At 35.6% G+C, this 8,214-nt stretch overlaps 1 pseudogene; it reads left to right on the top strand.

Moving 5' to 3' along the window:
- Positions 1–5,236: 5,236 nt before the first annotated feature.
- On the top strand, positions 5,237–5,599 carry LOC107399315 (large ribosomal subunit protein eL27 pseudogene; annotated as a pseudogene).
- The last annotated feature ends 2,615 nt before the right edge of the window (positions 5,600–8,214 follow it).

The raw sequence follows: 8,214 nt of genomic DNA on the forward strand, positions 1-8,214 counted from the left end.
CAGAATCCCCTCAGTCTTTTCCTTTATTTCTTGTATTTCCATTTTCAGGTCTTGAACACTTTTACTCATTTAAGTACACTTCTTTCTTGGTTTTCTTTAAAGCATTTATTCATTTCCTTTATTTTTTATTTATTTTTTGATATTTTCCTCTATTTCTTCAAGAGATTTACTCATTTCATCTTTAAGGGACTTTTTCATCTTCATTAAGTTGGTTTTATGTATTCTTGTGCTTCAGGTGTGTTGGAATATTCAGGCATAGTAGGAGGGCTAGGCTCTGGAGGTGACATAATGCCCTGGCTATTGTTGATTATGTTCTTACATTGGCATCTAATCATCTGGGTTTGGGATAGTAATAGTTCTAGTTGCTATTTCTGCACTTGCCTTTGTTACATAGATGATTTTTCTGTTTCCTCTGTGGTCTTGTGGTCTGTAGTTGAGCAGGGGGGTCTCTGACATAGTTAGGGGCAGTAGTTTGGTGGCCTGCATGATCTGTGATTCAACAGGGACTTTCTGCATGAGTTGAAGTCTGGTACGGGGCTGCAAGGAGAGGAGGGAGACTGGAGATAGTGTTTGGGATGGGGATGAACAGAGAGACCGGAGGAGGTCTGTGGACTGGCAGCCTACCTGGAGTTCTGGTGGCTGTGGTTTGTCATGGAATGTCTTAACATTTACTGATCTTTTAATATTCTAATAAAGTTTTAACATCAATAATTTAATCACTGGATAAGTTGTATATCCTCCCATTTGCTGTCAGGTTTGTTCCCATAATCTGTCCCCAAATTATGATTATTCTATGTCTTTGTGAAAATGAAGTAATTAGTATGATCTACTTTTATTTTTAAAAAGAATAAGTACTAATTACTAATAATATGAGTTGAAAATATGATCTATGAGAAAAATATATAGACAATCACAGTTTTGTTGTAAAATTGTCATTATTTTTTTGAAATTCAAAATGTGATCATCAGGCAGGTAACCATGACTACTAGTACATTAAAAGTAGGATTATTATTATCCTCATTTTGTAGCCCCTTCTAATTTGCTGTAGTTGTTTCTAGAAAACCTAAAGTTATTATTTTGTAAATATTGGTGAATCTATATTAAAGAGTATATTTTTTTACCTGCAACTATCTATATATCTCTGCATGATCATGACCTATCCGGAGAGACTCCTCTCCCAATGGAAAATAACAACAACAGCAATTAAGTTAAATTCTCATTCTCCATCTTTCACTTCCAATCTCCATCATGTTCTGGTCCAGGTAAGGAGGCAGGTTGATAAAACATTGGAAAGCCTGTGAAAATCTTTCCAGGTTGATAAATATAAAACTGCATCCACAAGGCTAAAGGGGAATCTATTATCCAGCATATACCAAGAGAAGTACTCTCCGGATAAAAAGCCAAGGTTCCACACTTGCTCATACCTAACACAGCTTTGCAGTCTTTATTCCTCTTTTGCTGATGCTAATATGTTTCCAAACTTCTGCAATTATCACAGGAGTAAAGCAGAGAAATGTGCTGTGCTTTCTACAACATTTCACAATCTCTCCTTGATAATAATGATGATGATGGACAGGAGTTTTATTTTCTGAAGTGCAGTCACCATGTAAAACCAAATTATCAGATTTCAGGGCCAAAAAGGACATTTTGTGGGATGTAATAGTTATAAATCATCCCTTTCTAGAATACTGGAAGTTGCAGCTTTTAGCAAAGAAATATATCAAATGTAGTTTAATATTGATTTTTTTCTTAAAAAAATGTGTTTCAGCCACAAAGACCCCAAAGCTTAGTATATCTACATAGAATTCTTAAGCAGGCCACACTTATACTTTCCTCTTTATTTGACTGAGAAATATCTATGACATTACATTCAATTGATTTCTTGAATCTGACTCACTGACACAGGAATGTATCAGGTAAGCCTGTGGCCTCACAGCTAATGGGAAGATCAACCTGTGTGTATAGAAAGGAGTAAATGATGTATGAGAGGATGTAATGCCCCATAGAAATCCCTTTCTCAAGAAGAATAATCTGCATATGGCATCATATTTGATAATGCATGGCACTGTTATTTCAGTCAGGATTTATTGGACAGTGCTTAAAGACTTCAACAAAACAAAACTCAGCATAAACAATGACAGGCAACTGAATTATACCACCAATTTTCTCCTAAAATTCAAAGGGAAAAAAAATCAAAGAGAATCCGAATAAGGAAGAACAAGGAATAATTAGCATCAATCTGTAGTAGAATGTAATGCCATTTGTCATAGACATGGGTTGAATAGAATTTCATTCATGTTACAGATATTCAAATATCTGGTTAAAATCTGTAGATTTTAAAAATTCTGTATCTTTTAAAATATTCAAAGTAAAAATATGAATTTGCTATTTCTCTGTATAGTAGTACCATAAATTTTCTTTGTAGATCTCAGGTTTGTGGACATCACACAAGGACCTAAAACCTTAGCTCAGTAGCACTGTGCTCGTTACCTGACTATTGCTATTTGATCCTTCTAAAATAATCTCTCATCACACCACTTATCAGCATATACTAGTAGAAAAAAGCTATTTTCCAATTATCTTCACAGAAGTGTACGAGAAATAAGACAAGACACACGTAGAAGCTGTTTTCCCTCCTCTCTGTTTCTCTTCCCATTTCTAGAGTGCGGATGTGCTGGCCTTTTGACACCAGTTACTTCAAGAGAAAAAGGGCAAGAGTGTTGTTCAAAACAGTTCTCTCCGAAGTCTGACCTAAAGATAGAACCCATCTATCTCAATATTCTGAGTTATACAATGATAGCAAGTTTTTGTAGGGAGACTTTTCTACTCATGCATTCATTTTATCTGTCATTGGGTATTTATTGTGAGGGTTCTATGTATGGCCGTTTAACCTGTCCACACTTGGTGCAGAAGAAAATGTTTGGTCTTGTTTGTTACAACAGCAAAATGAAAAAAGAATTGAAATATTGTTCCAGACAATGTCAAAGGTCTGGCTAGAGGATTCAAGCTTCTGGCAATGACTGAGTTAAGTCTCGCCTCATAGATTCATAGATTCTAAAGGTATTTAGCTTGCCTTAAATGCCATAGACTTCTGAAGGTATTTAGCTCCCTTGAAACATGTGGCATTTAAAAATGTGTTGATAAGTGTTTCAGATGTTGATGTAGGAATAATAGTATTTTTGTTTTCCTTCTATGTTAAGTTTGTTCCCTTCAGTTTATATATAGCTCTGTAAGCCCATTTTTAGTGTATTGTGATAAAATCATGGGTTCTCAATGCAATATAACACACTTTTCCTGAAAGTTACATATATATTTTCAGTGGATAATAGGGAGTTATGAGAACATATGGAACTTCTCTTTTTCAAAGAGGAAACATGGCATAATGATAGCTCTATATCTCTGAAGTGACTGACAATGACTACTTCCCCACAGAGTATCTAAAATATATTATTGGTTATAACTTGCTCTTCAAACAAGTATGACAATGATTTACTCATTTTAGACTATCATGCCCAGAGACAGTTTTTAGGCTGGAAACATTGCTCAGTGGTTAAAACATTTGCCATATAATCATGAGGACAAGAGTTCAAATACATAGAACAAATGTAAATGTGTGGAGGGGATTGTAGCATGCATTGTATTACAGAGCTCAAAAGAAAGAAACAAGAGATCCCTAGAGTGAGTTGGTCATACAGAGTAGCCATAATGATGGGGTCTGAGTTCAAATGAGAGACATGGCTTTAATGAATAATACAGAATACAGAAGTCACCCAATGTCATCTGACACAACTACATACAAAGTTGCACACTTGTACACATATATCTACCTACATATGTACTCTTTCACATGAAGACATACACATTCACTCCTGCATATAAACATAGATATGCATGTCCATTCACAAGACACACACACACACACACACACACACACACTTGAGAAGAAGAAAAAATGCAACTTGTCTTATAGTTAGTTCCAAATCAGCTATCTAATTGTCATCACACCACAAGCTTTGAACAATATAGGAATGATAAAACCCACTTGAATATGTAAAAACCACAAAGATCATCAATTTTATAGTCTCCTTCCTTCCTTCCTTCCTTCCTTCCTTTCTTTCTTTCTTTCTTTCTTTCCTTTTTATATTTTCAGACATGGTTTCTCTGTGTAGTTTTGGTGCCTATCCTGGATCTCACTCTGTAGCCTAGGCTGGCATTGAACTCACAGTGATCCACCTGCCTCTGCCTCCTGAGTGTTGGGATTAAAGGCGTGTTCCACCACTGCCCAGCACCGGTGCTTCTTTTTTAATTTTCAAACATCAGAACAGTCGCAATGACCCAGGTATCATGAGTCCAAGTCCCAGAGTAGTTTTTTACATGTATTTTATTTATACTTTAGTCACTTACTTTTTTTGAAATTAGACTACAATTACATCATTTCTCCTTTCCCATTTCTCTATCCAAACCCATCCATATAACTTTCCTTTCTCACTTTCAAATTCAAACCCTCTCCTCTCATAATATTTGCTATATTCACACACACACACACACACACACACACACACACACACACACATCCTTAAATGTAACCTGCTCAGTATGTATAATGTTACTTGTATGTAGGTTTTTCAGGGCTAACCATTTGGTATTGAAAAACCAGTTGAAACCCTGGGGAAAACAATTTCTCCCACTTTCAGCATTCCTTAATTGCCTGTAGCCCTTTATCTAGGGTTGGAGCCTCCTGGGATTTCTCCAGTCTATGTTAGTATGTCTACTGTTTTAGCCTTTTTTGGTTCATGTTTAGATCATCATTTTGGTGAGAATTTATGGGTGGAACATCTCATACACTCTCACACAAAACTCCTTGATGATCAGACTCTTAAAATCTTTCACTCCACCCCTTCTGAGCCATAGATGCTAGAGTTATATTGTAAATAAATTCACTGGAACTAGGACCCACAATTCTGCATATTGATTTATTGTGGTTTTTGACAATGGTCTCTGATGTTGCAAAGAGAATATTTCTTGATGAGGGTTGAGATTATACTTCTGTGGTTATACATAGTTTTTTTTTTACCTAAAATTTCAAAGCTTTTCAGTATATCACTCTCTCCTTACTAATAATTGTTAGAGAACAGTTTGTAAAGTCAGATCCTCATTAAAAACCACTGATAAAAAACAAATCTAGGGAAAGTATCCTTCTTTCCTTTCTTCTGGGTATCGAGTGCTTGCTGTTGAAATGGGCAAGTTTGTGAAACCCAGGAAAGTTGTGCTGGTTTTAGCTAGATGTTGCTCTGGATGCAAAGCTGTCATCATGAACAACATTGATGATGGCATCTCAGACCACCATTATAGCCTTGCCCTGGTGACTAGAATTGACTGCTATCCCCGAAAAATAACAGCTGCCATGGGCAAGAAGAAAATCACCAAAAGATCAAAGATCAAGACCCTAGTGAAAGTGTATAACTACAATCAACTCATTCCCACAAGGTACTCTGTGGACATCTCCTTGGACAAAACTGTTGTCAACAAGGATGTCTTTAGAGACCCAGCTGTGAAACACAAGGCCAGTTGGGAGGTCAAGGTCAAGTTTGAGGAATGATACAAGGCATGAAAGAACAAATGGTTTTTCCAGAAGCTTCAGTTTTAGGTATATTTTTGTTTCCATCATTAAAAACTAAATTTAAAAAAATCTACCATAATCTCTAAACTAAGCTTAAAATAAGGAAATCATTTTGAAGGAAGTGAAATTTCAAATGCAAACTCTACTTCATTCGATAAAGACCCAATATTTTTAATTTATTTATTAGTTTGTGTGTTTATTTGTTTATTTCTTCATTTATTTGAGACAGGCTCTCATTACATACTAACCCCAGTTGTCCTGGAACACTCTATATAGATCAAGCTGCCCTGTGAGCTTCTGAAATTAAAGGCATGTACCACTCTTCCAGGCCCAAATCTTATTAAATAGTCCAATTGCAATTCACATCCACCTGGGACATGGGTCAGGTAAACTTGTGAAATAAATCAGTTAGTGCTCATATGGAACTTCATAGTTCTTCTGTTCCAGTGACTGTATAGTTGTCCATTGAGAGGAGGCTGAAGCTTTCCAGATTCATGCTCTTTCTACCCTATAGTATGCGAGCTCCTGAAATTTCCCCTCTTGATTATAGAATTTAAAAGGATTGTGCACAGATGCTACTCTTCTTATATAAATGTGATTTAAAACCTGGATCCTGGCAATACTCCCACTTTGGATTCTGTGATTCTAGGGACAAAAAAGCTAATGGAATCCTGAGAATTATTGTTTATTAATCACAATATTCTAGCTGAATATCTTCAAAATTTACTTCAGAGCGGTTTGTCTTCAATGCTCCTTTCTTTACAGTTAAATTTTCCTTGCGTCCATATGATGTGCCTCTCTCTTATTGATAGCATGCGAGTATGCACCTAAAAACAGGTAGTACAGTGTCACCACACTAAAAGTAGGGGGAAAGAACCACAGACTGTGGTGTCTTGGAGTGCCTGAACATTACTAGTTGACTTAAGTGGAAGCATCTAGTCCTTCTCCGTGGAAACCTGTTGTGAGTCCTTTTTTTTAAGATCAAAGTTCCTTTCTGTAACAAAAAAGTTAATTCCTTCATTGACATGTCACCTGTGTCATTGGCCTCATTAACTGAAGCACATGGGTAACCTCATCGTTATAATTACTGACAGATTTTAAAAAAGAAGCATTATTTGTTGTAACTTTTATTTCTACACTACTAAGTCCAAGTGAAACATGCACATCTGCCAGCGATTAGCTTTGCAAAATGTGTCAGACAGGTAAACTGCAGGGAAATAATAGTGTTGGACAGATCAACCTGGCACAATGTGATCTGCAAACAGTCCTCTTTAAAAGAAAAAAATCTAAAATTACCCAATTGCAAATGCAACCTGATTTCAATCCAATCTTTGCCACAGCCTTTGGAGAGGTATTGTCTTGCAGCCTTTTCTTCTCTCTGCTTATACACAACAAGCAATCATTGTCCGCATCACCTACAAGAAATGTGAAAGAAAGCAGTATGTGACACTTGAAAAAGACATACCAAAGACAGCCACAGTAGGAGTTATGACCAGTTACAGAGATGCGTGGAAGATAAAGGAAAGATTCTGGCAAATGATGAATGGTTGGAGTTTTGAAAATCATCTCTGTGTTTACTGTATAAGAAGAGTTAATCACACCTCAAAGAAAGAACTCGTCATTGCAAAGCAGTAACTGCAACGAAATAGTTGTCCTGAGACTTTTGTTCAGAAAAACTGAAAAAATATCAATACTAACTACAACATAGCAATATCCCATACTATGAGAAGGACACCTTTTCAATGAAAGTATATATTTCCTTCTATTGTGTTTTGAACATCATATTAAAACAGAATTTTTGATCTTATAAGAAATGTGTCCTTTGCAGACTAGTATGGGACAAAAAGAAAGCTGATAGCTTCTAGTAATGGAATTGATTCAATTATGAAACTGAACTACTGGTTTGAGAAAGCATGGAGTTGGACAGGTACAGACATGTAGGGAATCATGAAATGCCTTCATTGTGCCTGGAAAAACCTCATCACAGAGAAACTGACATTTTCAATTTTAAAATCTCTCTTCCACAACTCCATTGTTCTTTGAACAGAAAGCTGCAGTGAACACAGTCTCAGTATTTTGTTTCAAACAAAGAAAAAAATAGGTGCTCAGATATTCAGTTTTAACCTCAGAGCAATGGAATGAACAGATCCTATTTCACTCCTGAAATACACATTAAATATTATCTCACGATTTTAATTTTATTTATTTTTATTATTTATATATTTTTGAAATTATAATGTAATTACATAATATTTTTTTCCTTTCCTCCATTCAAATATACCCACATGCCATATCCTTGCTATCTTTCAAATTAATGACTACATTTTTTATTAATTAGCGTTACATACATACATATGTATAAATATATAGTCATAAGTATTCAAATACAACACATTTTGCATTCTTAATGTTACTTATATGTGTTTTTTTTTAGAGAGAAAACACTTTAATGGTGTTTATAAGGAATAGACTGATATTAAACCCCATAATTACCTGTTAGTTAAAGTCTGACATTAGCTGAGATGAAGGCATGGAAACTGTGGCTCCAGAAATAGAAGACAGACACTACCTTATGAATGGTAATTTATCAGTGA

Source organism: Peromyscus maniculatus, chromosome 4 (assembly GCF_049852395.1).
Source record: "Peromyscus maniculatus bairdii isolate BWxNUB_F1_BW_parent chromosome 4, HU_Pman_BW_mat_3.1, whole genome shotgun sequence".
NCBI lineage: Eukaryota > Metazoa > Chordata > Mammalia > Rodentia > Cricetidae > Peromyscus > Peromyscus maniculatus.